General features: G+C 38.6%; 1 pseudogene; it reads left to right on the forward strand.

Moving 5' to 3' along the window:
• Positions 1–9283: 9283 nt before the first annotated feature.
• LOC136482516 (uncharacterized) lies at positions 9284–13255 on the forward strand (annotated as a pseudogene).
• The last annotated feature ends 4226 nt before the right edge of the window (positions 13256–17481 follow it).

Consider the following 17481-nt stretch of genomic DNA (forward strand, 5'->3'; position numbering starts at 1 on the left):
TGGGCGAATGAAGGCTCAAAAGGGCTAACACTGTTGAACTACGGTAAGCACTTTTAGTAGATCAAGGTTTAGCATTAAGAACCTGAGTTGTTAAATTATGCCTAAGCTCCAATTCCCACAAGATCATGAGTAATGGCAATAAGACAATAATGAATAAACATGAGCATCAACATCATAGTATAATAAGAACCCATAATTCCGTGAGTTTTCCAACCTACTCGTGACCGTAAGCACGACTGTTATAACAGTTTTACACTCTGTAGAGGTTGTATATATTTACCCATGAGCCGTGATTTACCCTTTCGCCCGAGGTGATCAGCCTCTTGACCCACTACTAAGGAAGGTCGACAGGGTTTACTATGAAGTCTTTCAAAGGTTCGGCTAACAAGTTAGTAGCCGCTACGTTTCCAATTGGCAAGACAATATAGAGCCCTCTTCCGAATGGCACATTCCGCGCAGGCTATACACATAGGGACAGAGGCCGCACTATACTCAGCTTGGCAAGCCCCTTTTGCGTCCTTTTGGATAACCACTAACAAGCTAGAAAAGGTCCTTCTACTGAACTAAAGCCAGAGCCATGTAGCACTCATGGTTGTACTGTAAGTCCCGGATTTTGCTCACAGAAAAATAGAAAAAGGTTCCGAAAAAAGCCAGAATAATTCTCAGAAAGATTTTAGAGATATGTTGATGAATGGTGAACTCAATGGAATGATTTAGAGCAGAAGAAAAAGGATCTCTGGAATCTCCAAATGAAAAGATTAAGATAGAGAGAGCGGGTATTTTATTAAAAAGAACATAGGCTTGCCAGGGAAGGAGAAACAGCTTACTAAACACGTTTTTAAAACTTTAGTCACTCACCACACAAAGTCATGCAACAAGTAAACATCACATCAAGAGAAACCCATCAAATTAATTTAGAAAAGATTGAAAATTCATATTTTTCCATAACTAAATTTGCACTACCTTAAACTAAACTTGGGAAATTTCTTATCAACATTGAAATCATTCATTTTATTTAGTGTTTTCTATGCACAACCCAAAATCAAAAATTTTGGGGTGTGACAGACTATAGGTACATAAAAACATACTAACATTTATAATACAAAATAAGTACAATTAAATTAAATATGAAATATATTTTCGTAGTAAACCTAGGAAAACATAAATCCTAATTCTTTCATTATAAACTTGGTCAAAATTAAACTAGTTTAATATGTACAAATGACAAATCTCAGCTCATAGTTGCGCTTTTTCATGGATCGAGGCAATATAGAGTAAGTAGACACCTCCTACTGGGCAAATTTCTAGTTGATGCACAATCTGAGACACTAAACCGTGGGGTGTGTCTAGCAGTCAGACAAAACTAATGCAGCTATGATTCCCTAGTGAGAAAATTTTGGACATGTCACTTCCTAGTGAGAAAATTTGGACATGACACTTCCGAGTGAGAAGATTTGGGCCTGCACATGTCGTCGGAATATCTCATGTACTAGTAAGTTAAATATATATGTTAGGTATGTATGGTGCATCTAACGTGCAATATATCACATACATTTTTTCTAAAACATATTGTGTTAGGGTACAATCATAAAAATATATATGTAACCCCTCTCACATAATAAGCACTACTGTACGTATTATGACATGCATGATATCTGTGTAATTGTCACGTTACACTTTTCTCTCTCTGCGAGTTCGTCATGTATGCAACTTTATGGCTACATACCAATTTCCAAGTTTTATGCACCTACTATAATTCATTCAGGTTAAAAGGAAAACACAATACGAAAGAATACCACATGATGCCGCGTACAAATTAAATGCCAGGTTAGTTTGTGTTGTCATGGCCGGTTAAAAGTTTAAGTATGGTTATTATTTATTTGTTTGTCTTGCAAAAATGTGTAAGGTCTAATAGGATTAAAAAGGTGAAGTCACTTTAGTTATTTTGTCACGTAAAAGCGTGTGACCTCTACTTCGGTTCAAAGGTCACATCTAGTTTGTCACGTGGTTAGGGTAGTCATGTTATTAGTTAGTAGCATAGATTAGCCAGGTTAAGCACGTCAGTTAGTAGGTGAGATTAAATCTACACGTTAGTTAGTATGCTAGATTACATGTACACGTTAAGTTAGTAAGTTATATCTAAAAGAAAATATTCACTACTACAAAATTACTTTACAGGCAGTCAGATTTGGCGACTCCACCATAGAGTCAGTTATGATTAAGTGTAGGATACTACTCTCTTCAGTTCAGTTTATAAAGTGGAATTTGATATGATACTGTCTCAAAAATTACACTTGACCATTCATTTATTTTGTATTATATGTTTTATAATTTTAAGTTTATGATCATTGGATTCTCCATTTGATTACAAATCTAACATATCAAATTTGTATTGCAAAATTTGAAATTTATAGAACAAATTGTTGGTCATAGATTGTGAGGTTTGAATCTTGATATGCATATGTGTTTTTATAACCTAGAATAGAGGGAGTATCGTTTTGTAATAACTTATACCAATCTTGTGTATTAAATATTTTGCCCCCTAAACGGTTAAATGAAAAAAGTTTTAGCATAGATCAGGTTTTAAGTCAGGTTATTATTATTCCATTAGCTTGTCATACGAAATTAAATTAAACTCGTATAACGTCTAATAGGATTAAAAAGGGGGTCACTTTATTTATTTGGTCACGTAAAAGCGTGTGATATCTACTTGTGTCACGTGGTTAAGTTAGTCACGTTATTAGTTAGTAGAATAGATGAGGTTAAACACGTTAATTAGTAGCTGAGATTAAATCTACAGGTTAGTTAATTAGTAGGATAGATTACACGTACACGTTAAATTAGTAAGTTAGATCTGTCTCAGCTTCCGATCCATAGCGTGACTGGCATACCATGTCGAATTAACAATTATTTGCATGGCGAGTTTAGTTATTTTTATGAGCACGTGTAATAGACAGGCAGCACATCTATCAGTGATGGCAAATAAGCGACTTAAGATGCTGACGCAGCGGCTTAGCTTAAGCAGTGAATTAACTTGTCTCAGCTTCCATTGTATAAAAAAATGTTAGGAGATAGACTCTCTGGTTAATAGAGGCAGACACTTTTAGGGCCAGGTTCCATCACGCAAACGGGCGTATGTGTTAATCAATTTCACAGCAGCGAGCGTTCTAAGGTGACTGCCTCTATTAACCGACTGTTAACATAGATGGGTATCCTAAGACGTCTGCATCTGTTAATCGATTAACAGAGGCGTATATCTTAAGAGAACAATCTCCAAAAATGACTATTAACAGAGGTTGTACATTCTAAGGGACTTTAAGAGCCTGCCGCTAGAAATACTTGTCTCAAAAATTCATAACTTTTATATAAAATTATATAAAGACAAAATTTATACTAAAATTGTAGAGCTCAATGTGATCTTCAATTTTATATTTAAACTTTTTTATTTGAAACTATTTAGAGTTCCAAAAGATCATTTTATGCTCCCAAATTTTGAATTTAAAATTTTGATTTTTTAAATAATCTCGGACGTTGACATGGTCTACACAAAAGTTATAGTTCACAATGCTATCTACAACTTTGTAGCTATAATGACGAATCAATTAAACACCTCTTCTTTGATTGATTATATGCTAAATTTCTCTAGACAATGGTTCACTTTGTACTAGGTTTGGAACCCCAAAAGATATCATGATATTTTTTACAGATGGTACAAACAAGGGGAATTTCAAATCAATGCTTGTAACTGATAGGACGTGCAGCCATTTGCTTGACAATATGGCTTACAGGAATGGAGTTATTTTTTATAAGTGTGGACCAAAAACTTTTTTGCAGGTTATACTGAGTGGAACGTACTAGCTATGCCAATAAGCACAAATTACAGCGGAGTGCAGCCAATAAAGAACATATTCTCCAAGTTTGTCAAGTGCTATAGGTGGTGGCAATATTTTTTTTGTTTTATTTGGACGGCCACGCAATATTTCATTTTCCTTTCTCTTTTCTTTTAAGTTTTATATAGATTTTCTTATTTTAATTTTCTTTCTCCTATTTTATTTTACTCTAAATATTTTTTAGTTTCATGTTCTACGTTTTTTCTATATATTATGAGATGCGTATGATATTCACACAGAGTATATATGATGTTCTATGATGTATTTTTTATTTACATTATATGTCAGAGGTATTCAGGGAAAGGGTTATCAAAGAGGGCTCTTGGAAGGAAGAAGAGGACACAAACAACATGTGGGAGAAGATGGCAACCAACATTCGGAAGGTGACCTCAAAGGTGTGTGGAGTAACCAAAGGAAGTGAAGGCGAGGCTAAAGATACTTGGTGGTGGAACGAGGAAGTCCAAAGGGCTATTAAGGAGAAGAAAGAATTCTATAGACGCTTGTACCATGATAGGAGTGTGGACAACATAGAGAAGTACAAGGTGGTAAAGAAGACTATAAAGCGAGCTGTAAGTGTGCCAAAAGGTAGAGCGTACGAGGATCTTGACCAACATTTGAGTACGAAGGAAGGAGAGAAGGACATTTATAGAATGGCTAGGGTTCGTGAGAGAAAGACAAGGGACTTCAACCAAGTTAAGTGCATTAAGGATAAAAGGGAGCATCTCTTGGTGAAGGAGGATGAGATCCGACATCGATGGCAAGAGTATTTTGACAAATTATTCAATGGTGAGAATACGGACACAACCTTTCAGTTGGATGACTCTTTTAATGACACCAATAGGCGCTTTGTGTGGAGAATCCAAGAATCTGAGGTTAGAGAGGCGTTGAAAAGGATGAAAGGAGGTAAGGCGATGGGACTGGATGGTATCCCAATCGAGGTGTGGAGATGCCTCAGGGACATAGCTATAGTATGGCTAACCAAGCTGTTCAACCATATTTTTCGATTGAACAAGATGACTGACGAGTGGAGAAGAAGTATATTGGTACCGATCTACAAGAATAAAGGGGATATTCAAAGTTGTACTAATTACCAGAGAATTAAGTTGATGAGCTATACTATAAAGCTATGGGAGAGAGTTATCGAGCATCGTTTGAGAGCAATAACGCGGGTCTCTATGAACCAATTTGGTTTTATGCCCAGAAGGTCAACATTGGAAGCCATTTTCTTAATAAGACAAGTTATGGAGCGGTATAGAGAGAAGAAGGACCTACACATGGTTTTTATTGACTTGGAGAAGGCTTATGATAAAATACCAAGGAATGTTATGTGGTGGGCTTTGGACAAACATATAGTCCCAATGAAGTACATCGGGCTCATTAAGGACATGTACAATAATATTGTGACTAGTGTTCGAACAAGTGATGGAAACACGGATGACTTCCCAATTAGGATAGGACTACATCAAGGGTTAGCTTTGAGCCCTTATCTGTTTGCCTTAGTGATGGATGAGGTCACAAGGGACATACTAAGGGGACATCCCTTGGTGTATGCTTTTCGCGGATGATGTAGTGCTAGTTGATGAAAGTCGGACATGAGTGAATCAGAAACTGTAGTTATGGCGGGAGACTTTGGAGTCCAAAGATTTTAAACTCAGTAGAACTAAAACTGAGTATATGAGATGTGACTTTGGCACTACTACTCGGGAGGAGGAAGATATTAGCTTGGAAGGTCAAGTAGTGCCTAGGAAGAATACCTTTCGATATTTAGGATCAATGCTATAGAGAGACGGGGATATTGATGAAGATGTTAGCCATAGAATTAAAGCGGGGTGGATGAAGTGGCACCAAGCATCTAGTGTCCTATGTGACAAAAGGGTAGCCACAGAAGTTAAAAGGCAAGTTTTATAGGACGGCGATTAGACCTGCTATGTTGTATGGTGCAGAATGTTGACCTACGAAAAGACGACATATTCAATAGATAAGTGTCGCGAAAATATGTATGTTGCAGTTGGATTTGCGGTCATACAAGAAGGGATCGAGTTCGAAACGATGATATACGTGATAGATTAGGGGTAGCACCAATTGAAGAAAAGCTTGTCCAACACCGGTTGAGATAGTTTAGACATGTCCAACTGAGACCTCCAGAGGCACCGGTGCGTAATGGAATCCTAAGCCAGGATAGTAACGTGAAGAGAGGCAGAGGAAGACCGAAGTTGACTTAGGGTAGAGGCAATAAAAGGAGACTTGAAAGGATGGAATATACCCAAAGACTTAGCCTTAGATAGGAGTGATTGGAAAACAGCTATTCACGTGCCTGAACCTTGATTGCTTCTGCTAGGTTTTAACTCTTGCCTACCCCAATTTATTTGGGACTTAAAGGCTTTGTTGTTGTTGTTGCTGTTGTATTATATCCACGCCACTCATCGTATCCAAGAGCTTGGACTATAGCACCATCTCATCCATACGCGTGGCATGCATTTATGATTTTTCGTTGTGCCGCTAATTTTTTACTAGGTCGGACAACTGCATGTATGTGCGTACGTGGGAGGTGGATGTGTTGCATAGGTCTATGTTGATGCATTTTTTATTATGTTATTTATTTAGTATTTCAGTTTCCTTTTATATTATATCTTTTTGTACATTTTATTTTGATTGATTTTTTATTTTTTCCTGTTTCTTCTTTGATACTTGTGTGAGTTATATGACATGCCAAAATTTCTGACTTTTCATAACTATAGAAATTATTTATGCATTTGTGAAAGTGTCCTTTGCATTTGTCTAGTTATATCACATATCAAAATAATTGTCTTTGATACATGTGATGTTTACATAATATACATGTGAAGTTCTTTGATATATCTTGGGTGCCAACGTAGTATAAATAGGATGTTCTATAATTATTTTTGAGTATTCATACAGTACTTATGATAGTTATAAAGTATATTTTAGGTTCATCAAATAGTATTCTTGTGAAGTTTTTTTCTATTTTCCCTCCATTGTTATTTTTTCTTCTTCACTTTGCTATAATTAAGAAGCTTAATTTCTTAGCTTCCATGAGATATATGTGATGTTCAAGTGGCATACATGTGATGTTCTTTCATGTATTTTAGGATGTCCACGTAGTATAAATAGGATGTTTCATGATTATCTTTAAGTATTTACATATTACTCATGAGATGTTGTACGGTATATTTTAGGTTGTCCAAATAGTTCCGCTGTGATGTTCTTTTTTAATTTTCTCTACTATATGGCTTTTTTTTATTTTTTTCTTGGTTTTCCTTATGCTTTGTATTATTTTTTATTGATGTTTTCTATTTATGTATGTTTGATTATTCACATAGTATATGTGAGGTACTCTACGCGTATATTTTAGGTGTTCGAGCAGTATTCATGTGATGTCTTACGTGCCTTTTTCCTTTGTCTTACTTATGTTTTCCCTTATGTTTTATTCTATCTTTTATTTATTTTGTCTTTCTATTTATGTTTGGACATAAGCATTTCTTGTATTGTGTGAAGAATTTTTTGCTCTCATATTCATCCCTCTTATTGTTCTAGTCCTTTGTTAATAAATTTCCGGTCACAAATATGTTTGTTGCATGGTGTAAGGATGCAATGCATGCTTTTTTTATTTAGTATTAGTGATTTAACAAGTACAAAACCCAAAAGTATTATGATACAATTATGATAGGTAGTGCGCAATCTATTGCATACATAAAGGACTCTAGACTAATGCATTAATTTTGTGGAACTATAGGGACAAGGAGGAGTTTCTCCTTACGACACACTGTCACCCCAAATGATTCAGTCATATCGATACCTTTCTTTGCTAATTCCACAGGTAGCTCCCAATTGAAGTGGTAGATAAGGTTTGCAAGCATCACTTCAATAGTGGAAGTTGCAAAGTGGGTTCCTGGACACATCCTTCGCCCTGCCCCAAATGGTAAGTATTGGAAATTGTTTCCCTTATTGTCCATAGCTGTGGCGCTACCGCCTTCGATGAACCGCTCAGGCATGAACTTGTCCGCTTTCTCCCAATAGCTAGGATCCCTTGCAAGAGCCCAGCTATTAACAATGGCACGTGTTCCCGAAGGTATCGTGTACCCTTCTATGTTGCAATCGGCCATGGATATAGGTGGGGCACAAGGAGCGGTGCCGGCATATGGAGTCGGAGTGTCTCTTTGATGACTGCCTTTAGGTAGGCTAAACTATTAAGGTCGTCTTCCGTAACTATCTCTTTTCCCTTGGCTATAGTGCTTCTCACCTCGTCTTGTAGCTTGTTCAGGAGGCAGGGGTTTTGCATGAGCTGAGCCATCGCACATTCCAGCACTATGAATGCTGTATCTGTGCCAGCTTCAAACATGACCTACATGCATATGGAAACATAGATATAAGCACTACTAGAGAACAGACTTTAGAACGATGTCCTAATTTAGCATTAGCCTCGGCATTTTTTGCCCCCGGGAGATCTTTAGTCCCGGCTGGTATTACCAACCGGGACTAAAGGTTTACCTTTAGTCCCGGTTGGTAATACCAGCCGGGACTAAAGCTTTTAGTCCCGGTTTGGGTTATGCCCCGGGAATAAAGATTAATATTTAGTCCCGGTTTGGACCCCTAACCGGGACTAATTATCCCGGCCTATAATTCTGCTCAATTCTTCCTTCCCGAGCCCGAGCCATTCCATTATTCAAACTCACTGCCTCTGTTCTTCAGCTTGCTGTTGTTCTTGCACTCTCCCCCTCCATTGGTGTTGCTCTTCGATTTTGGAGGTAACAAACTTAATCCTCTTATGTTTTATCAGTAGCTTATCTCATTTTGCGATGTAGATGCATGTGTAACTTTATATGTTGGACTTTATTATGATTTTATATGTCATTTTTAGCTCAAAATCACATGATGATTTGCATATATGTTTGGATAAACAAAAGTTAAATTAGTTCATCAAAATCACGCCTCGCTCGTCCTCGCTGGAGCACGCGCCATTCTCGTCCCCGGTGGCTTACATGATCTTAGAATTAATTTTTCCATGAAATGAAAAACTTAGAAAATTGTTAGAAAATTGTAGAAAATCCGTACTAGTTGAACTTGCGGACCGTGTTCATGTCGGCGAGCATGTTCTCTGCCGAGCGGTAACGGACGTCAAGGAGGAGCTTTGATTCTACGAGGGAGAGCGGCAACGGTCATGGAAGACCGTGTTCCCTTTCTCGTAGAATCGGAGCTCTTCCTTGGCCAAGTACGGTGCCGTCCGGTGGAGAAATGCTCGCCGAGATGATCACGTAAGCAAGGTCAACTAGTACGGATGGTTATTTATTGAAACATGTTTTTGAGCTATAATTTGATGGATATTTGAAAATATGAAATTTACACTAGTTTGCAAAAGTAAGTATAGAAAGTAGATGACAACTGTTACTGGATCCTCGGCCTCTCGTTCGGTTGCGAAACGACTGAGGCCAGAACTCCCTCTCATTATCTGCGGCAAGTGTAAGCAGAAGATTGTGATGGAGTACCGAGTCAAGAGACAGGGACCCAACAAGGGTCGTGTTTTCTACAAGTGCCCGGATCGCGATGTGAGTTTCTTACGCATTTTATAATTATGGCTAATTGACCTGCTTTTCTTGAATATTTTTGACTAAATATTTTTTGGCTTTAATTTCAGTGGGAGGGCAATGGATGCGATGGTTGGTACTGGGAGGAAGATTATGCTACATACGTGCAGAATTTGGGTGCGCTTGAGGTAGCGGATGCTGCTGATGAGGCAGTGAGCCAGCAGGAGAAGCTTATTGATATTCAACAGAAGAATGATTTGTCTGTTTTAGTTGCGTACGATCACAAAATAATTATGTTACTGAAGTGCATTGTAGTTTTAGTTTGTTTAGTGATAGTTGGGATTGCTTACGTTGTAGCCAGGCTTAGTTAATTAATCAACCGTGTGTGTGTCATTTATGTTGTGTAATAAAATACTTAATTATGTTCAAGGTTTTCATAATTTGTCGTGTAATACAGATTATGTCACGCCATTGGATGTACAATGCCGATCGCCGCTACCAAGACTTTATAGAGGGCTTACACTATTTCTTAGGTGTGGCTGAGGCAAATAAGCGGGATGGTTTCATATGCTGTCCATGTGCCCTATGTAAGAATTTAAAGGAATATTCAAGCTCAATGAGTCTTCATTCACATTTGCTTAAGTCAGGTTTCATGTCAAACTATATATGTTGGACTAAGCATGGAGAAAGCGGGGTCATGATGGAAGAAGGTGAAGGAGAAGATTTAGACATTGATGACATTATTGCTCAGTATGGTGCCTTTGATGATACTACAATGGGGGGAGATGAAGAAGAGGTAGCGGTAGAAGATGATCTCGGTGATGCTCTTGGCGATGCCATTCGTGATGCACAACAAGAATGGGAAAGTGAAAAAGAGAAAGTTAAGTTGGAGCGCATGCTTGAGGATCATAGGAAGTTGCCATACCCGACGGCCGAAGAGGGGCAAAAAAAGCTGGGTACAACACTGGAATTGCTACAGTGGAAGGCAAAGAATGGTGTATCCGATAAGGCATTTGGGAATTTATTAAACCTCATAAAGAAGATGCTTCCAAAGCCAAATGAATTGCCCACCACTACGTACGAAGCAAAAAAGGTTGTCTGCCCTTTGGGATTAAAAATCCAGAAGATACATGCATGTCCTAATGACTGTATCCTCTACCATGGCAATGAATACGAGAATTTGGATGAATGCCCGGTATGTAAAGCATCGCGGTATAAGATCAGGCGCGATGATCCTGGTGACGTCGAGGGTGAACAACGTCCTAGAAAGAAAATCCCTGCCAAGGTTATGTGGTATGCTCCTATAATACCACGCTTAAAACGTTTGTTCAGAAATAAAGACCACGCAAAGTTGTTGCGGTGGTATAAAGAAGACCGTAAGGTAGACAATATGCTGAGACACCCAGCTGATGGGTCCCAGTGGAGAGCGATAGATAGAGAATTTTCAGAGTTTGCAAATGAGGTTAGAAACTTAAGGTTCGCCTTAAGTACAGATGGTATGAATCCTTTTGGACAGCAGAGCACTAGTCATAGCACTTGGCCAGTTACTCTATGTATCTACAACCTTCCTCCATGGTTATGCATGAAGCGGAAGTTCATTATGATGCCGATCCTCATCCAAGGTCCGAGGCAACCTGGCAACTGATATTGATGTATATCTGAAGCCATTAGTTGAAGAACTTCTAGTTTTATGGAACAAACCAGGTGTACGTGTCTGGGATGAGTACAAACAAGAACACTTTGACCTACGAGCAATGTTGTTCGTAACCATCAATGATTGGCCTGCTTTAAGTAATCTTTCAGGTCAGACAAACAAAGGATATAATGCATGCACACATTGTTTTGATGACCTTGACAGTATATATTTGAAAAGATGTCGAAAGGTCGTGTACCTTGGCCATCGTCGATTCCTTCCTTTGAACCACCAAGTAAGAAAGAAAGGGAAGCATTTTAAAGGTAAGCCAGACCACCGGAAGAAGCCTCATAACCGAACCGGGGAAGATGTACTCGCAATGGTCAAGGATGTGAAAGTAGTATTTGGAAAGGGACAAGGCAGTGAATCTGTTCCCAAAGATGCTAATGGACATGCACCCATGTGAAAGAAGAAGTCCATCTTTTGGGAGCTACCCTATTGGCAAGTCCTAGAGGTCCGCAACGCAATCGACGTGATGCACCTGACAAAGAATCTTTGTGTGAACCTGTTAGGATTCATGGGTGTGTACGGGAAGCCAAAGGATTCACTTGAAGCACGCCAGGACTTGCAGTGCATGAAAGAACGAGACAACCTTCATCCAGAGAAGACAGGTGATGGACGTCATTACTTAAGTCCTGCTAGCTACACGCTTAGCAAAGAAGAGAGGGACAGCATGTTCGAATGTCTAAGCAGCATCAAGGTCCCATCGGGATTCTCCTCCAATATAAAGGGTATAATAAATGTGCCAGATAAAAAATTCCTAAACTTAAAGTCCCACGACTGCCACGTGCTTATGACGCAATTGCTTCCAGTTGCTTTAAGAGGAATTCTACCTCCACATGTACGTCTAGCCACCGTGAAGCTATGTGCATTTCTCAATGCAATTTCTCAGAAGGCAATCAATCCAGTGGAACTAGCTACTCTACAGAACGATGTGGTTCAATGTCTTGTCAGCTTTGAGTTGGTGTTCCCTCCATCCTTCTTTAATATCATGACACACATCCTAGTTCATTTGGTGAAGGAGATTAGTATTCTTGGACCTGTGTTCTTACATAACATGTTCCCCTTCGAGAGGTTTATGGGAGTCTTGAAGAAATATGTGAAAGTCCGTTCTAAGCCTGAAGGAAGCATCGCCCAGGGCTATGGAACAGAGGAGGTCATTGAGTTCTGTGTTGACTTTATTCCTGACATTGCTCCAATTGGCGTTCCCGAATCACGACATGAGGGGAGACTCAGTGGTAAAGGAACTTTAGGGAAGAAAACATATATTGGCATGGAAGACGATTATTTCAATAAAGCACACTACACAGTTCTTCAGAACTCATCATTGGTGCATCCGTACATCGAGATACATAAGGAGTTCTTACGATCCAAGTTTCCAGGGAAGACTGAAGCTTGGATTAGGCAGTCAGCACATGAAAAGTTTCAGTGGTTGGTTACGAAAAGAATGTCAAGGCGATGACAATATTGATGAGCAACTGTATTTGTTGGCTAGGCAGCCATCGTGGCATATCCTCACGTACCAAGGGTACGAGATAAATGGGAATACATTTTACATAGTTGCCCAAGATAAAAGGAGCACCAATCAAAATAGTGGTGTTCGCATAGATGGCACAGATCCAAATGGGAATATACAAACATATTATGGCCGCATAGAAGAGATATGGGAACTAGACTACGCACCTAATTTTAAAGTCCCTTTGTTCCGGTGCCAATGGGTGAAGCTGACCGGAGGAGGGGTAACAGTCGACAAAGAGTATGGAATGACAACAGTGGACCTCAACAATATTGGATACAAAGAGGAACCATTCGTCCTTGCTGCCGATGTGAGTCAGGTGTTCTATGTGAAAGACATGTCTACAAAATCAAAGAGAGGAAAAAACGAAGACATCAACTCAATGATCAATGAGCCAAAGCGCCACATAATTCTTTCTGGGAAAATAAATATAGTAGGAATTGAAGACAAGTCAGACATGTCAGAAGATTACGAAAGAAATGTCTGAATTCCACCCTTCATAGTGAAGAAAGATCCAAGCATCATGTTAAATGATGAAGACACTCCATGGTTACGACAAGATCATAACCAAGGGTCATACGTCAAGAAGAAATTCACTGTTGTGCCCGCATGATACAACGATGCATGTTTAATATATTATGTTTTAGAGACGGATATTATGTAATATGTTTTCGGAACCCTAGATTGTCTAAAATTGAAAAGTTTTGAATACCAAGTTTGTTCATATCATCAATATCTACAATCCTTATATAGACCATTTTTTCATTTGAGAAAGCTTGAACAAAATGTAGTTCAATTTTCACAAGTGTGTGACATAGTTTTAGAAAGTCTATAAGAGATAAGGAAAATTGTGACTAGTGTTTGATAAAAATTTCTCAAATAGGAAAATGAGCTATGTAACAATTGTAGATCTTGCTGAGATGATCAAACTTGGTATTCAGAGTTTTTTCATCTGAGGTCATTTAGTGTCTCATTTGAGCAAGTTTGACCAAGTCAAATTTGGTCAAATGAAAAAACAACACTTTGACCCTAGTATTATGGACTCTAAATGACTTCGAATTGAAAAGTTTTGAATACCAAGTTTGTTAAACTCAAAAGGATCTACAATTGTTGTTTTGGTCAACTTTCCATTTGAGAAAGTTTGGACGGTTCAAATTTGTGATTTTTAAATTTCGACGCCTACAAACTAGTTTTCGGAACCCTAGATTGTCTAAAATTGAAAAGTTTTGAATACCAAGTTTGTTCATATCATCAATATCTACAATCCTTATATAGACCATTTTTTCATTTGAGAAAGCTTGAACAAAATGTAGTTCAATTTTCACAAGTGTGTGACATAGTTTTAGAAAGTCTATAAGAGATAAGGAAAATTGTGACTAGTGTTTGATAAAAATTTCTCAAATGGGAAAATGAGCTATATAACAATTGTAGATCTTGCTAAGATGATCAAACTTGGTATTCAGAGTTTTTTCATCTGAGGTCATTTAGTGTCTCATTTGAGCAAGTTTGACCAAGTCAAATTTGGTCAAATGAAAAAACAACACTTTGACCCTAGTATTATGGACTCTAAATGACTTCGAATTGAAAAGTTTTGAATACCAAGTTTGTTAATTTTGGTCGAATTGAAAAAACAACAATCCTTATATAGGCCATTTTTTCATTTGAAAAAGTTGTACAACAAAAAATACTATATTTTCTTTATTTTTATAGGTTTAACAAAAATTTCCTGTCAATTTTGGTCAAAAACCGAGAAAAAATTGAAACATTGACGTTACAATAATGTGATAATAAATTTCCTATCGAATAATATTAGTTTTATTAATTTTAAGTTACAAATATATTTTTGCATTAACAAAATACTTAGTATTAGTAACATTTATATTCTATATTCATAAAAGAAATTAAAAACTATAGGTTACAAAATTTTCCTATTTACAATAAATAATTAGTTAATCAATAGAATTTTTTAAAATAAATATTGCAAAGTATTGAAGTTGCTATGGAATTAATTGATTAACCTAGTATTAAACAAAATCAAAATCCCAGGTCTTTCCAATTACGCTGGCGGGTTGCCAAAATTTTCAGGCCTTCAGTCCCGGCCCAGACCAAGAACCGGGACTAAAGGGTGAGCGGCAATTTCGGTGCCCGCCCAAAATAGTTTTAGTCCCGGCTAGTAACACCAACCGGGACTAAAAACCCTTTAGTCCCGGCTTGTAAGGCGAGCCGGGACTAAAGGGTTGGGCCTTTAGTCCCGGCTGGTAATACCAGCCGGGACTAAAGGGTGTTTAGTCCTGGTTGGTGTTACTAGCCGGGACTAAAGGGTCCCGGCCTATATATATCGAATGGTTTCATCTTCTACCTTTCGATCTACACGTCGATCATCGCCGCCGCCACCGCCATCTTCGATCTCGCCTCCGTCGCCCCAGCCCCGCCCGGCCGTACATCGAGCTCGTCTCTGCCGCGCCGCCGTCGTCTTCTACCCCCACCCGGCCGCGCCATCCGCCCGGCCGCATCCCGTCTCTGCCCGCACCCGAGCCCCCTCCGTTGACCGCTTCCCGCGCGCCCGGCGGCCTCGTCGTCGAGCCCCGCCGTCTCCGCCGTACGTCGTCCTCGCGCGATCGAGGTGCTCAGCTCGGCCCCGCGCGTGGCCGACCAGCACGCCCTGCCGGCCCGCGCCATCCGCCTCGATCCCCAGCCTGCTAGGGCTAGCTAGCTTGCTCTTGGCCGGCCAATATTAGATTAAAATGTTAGATTTAATTAGTAGTTTTTGATATATGTTAGATTTAAATGTATTAAAATTTAATTAGTACTTTATTTAGATAGTTTTTTTAGATAGTTTTTTATTATAGTATTTGATATATGTTAGATTAAAATGTATTAAATTTTAATTAGTACTTATTTAGATAGTTTTTTTTAGATAGTTTTTTATTATAGTTTTTGATATATGTTAGATTAAAATGTATTATCTATTACTAGTTTATCTAATTTCATGTTAGATTTATTTAATTGGATTTAGTAATTATATATTCTATCTCTCTATATATATATATATATCTAGAGAGAGATTCTATATGTATACATATGGTACTTAATTAATTATTTCTATATGTATATATACATGTACTTATTTTCATGTGTTGAGAGAGAGAGAAAATTGTATCTAGAGAGACATTCTATGTGTTATCACATGCATATCTAGAGATATAGACATATGCACTTATTTCTATGTGTTGAGAGAGAGAGAAAAATATATTGTATCATTCTATGTGTATATATATACATGTACTTATTTCCATGTTTTTGGATCGAAAGTGTTTTTGATTCGATTCCAAAGCCTATACCTTATTATTGTTTATCCTTATGAAATATTATGTGTTATTATATTTAATTGGATTTAGTAATTCTATATGTGTTATCACATGTACTTATGTTATGTACCATAATAATTCTATCTATGTGTTATCTCGAAGATACAAATGGCTGCTCCGGATGATAACTTGAGTGATGACATAATGGCGGATATTATCAACGCCGGCACCAATGTGGATGTAGATGACATGAGTCAGTACTTTGCTGATTATGAGGATATCCTGAATATGCCGGTGGTTGAAGATCAACAAATTGTCGCGCAAGAAAATACTGGCGAGGTATATTCGATTATCTATCATCTCTTATAGATGCATGCGTACGTATATTTGTTGTTAATCGTTGTGTTTCTACTCATGTAGCCGGTCTCTGGATCTACATCAACCACCGACAAAAGTAGGAAAGTCCGAGGGCCAAAAAAGCCATTAGAGGGCCGTTTCATAATATCAGAATTCGACACCGACACCGGCAAACCATTGGGACCACATGCTCAGACATATGTCAATCAATGTGGGTTCATTGTAAGGGATAGGATCCCAGTTAGTGCTCGTGAATGGAAGCAGAAGATATCCGCTCCTAATGTTAGTTTTGTATCTGATCGTGATAAGAACCTAGCTTGGAGAGATATCACTCAGCATTTCACATTACAAGCAGATGATGCTTTGAAGGAGCTAGTGAGGGATTGGACAATGAAGAAGATGACAACATTGTTCCAGAGTTGGAAGAAGACATTGTATAAAAAGTTTATCTTGAAGAATGCTACGCCGAATTTCAATGCTAAGGCGTTTGTCAAGTTGGAGTCCCATTGGGATGCCTTCGTAGAATACAAGACATCTCAAGACAGTGAGGAACGTGTGATGAGGAATCGGCAGAATGCCCGACAGAAGCAATACCATCATCGCATGGGATCAGGTGGTTATAGGAGTGCTATTCCCAAATGGAAGAACCTAGAAGCAGAGATTACTGCCAAGGGAATCATACCTGAAACAATAGAAAAGAACTGGCCTCAACGCGCTGAAGAATTGGTTCTACGCTCATGGGGGAAGCCTAGACCCAGACACTGGCAAGCTAATTTTCGGCCAAAAAATTGAGAGAGCAACACAGAGACTAGCTCGTGCTAGGGAAGAAGCTGATAGTGGTGTTTTCAAGCCCAACAGAGAGAAGGATGAATTGACATATGCCCTAGAGAATCCCGAACACGGTGGTCGAACAAGAGGCTATGGGGCGGTTCCGTGGCTACACGCATTCCCAGCAGACAAGGATACCTACAGAAGCCTGCTAGAGAAAGAAGGATGAGGAGGCAGAACGAATTCGTGCATTGGAGCAATTTGTTGATGAGTCACGACAAGCATTGCTTGAATCACGTGAACGAGAAAAATCTCTTGAGGCAAGAATGCAGGAGGAGATCAAGAGGCAAGTGCAGCTAGCAATGAGTCAAATGCAATCGCAATCAACGCCGGGAGTCACCATTAG

Source organism: Miscanthus floridulus, chromosome 9 (assembly GCF_019320115.1).
Source record: "Miscanthus floridulus cultivar M001 chromosome 9, ASM1932011v1, whole genome shotgun sequence".
In the NCBI taxonomy this organism is placed as follows: domain Eukaryota; kingdom Viridiplantae; phylum Streptophyta; class Magnoliopsida; order Poales; family Poaceae; genus Miscanthus; species Miscanthus floridulus.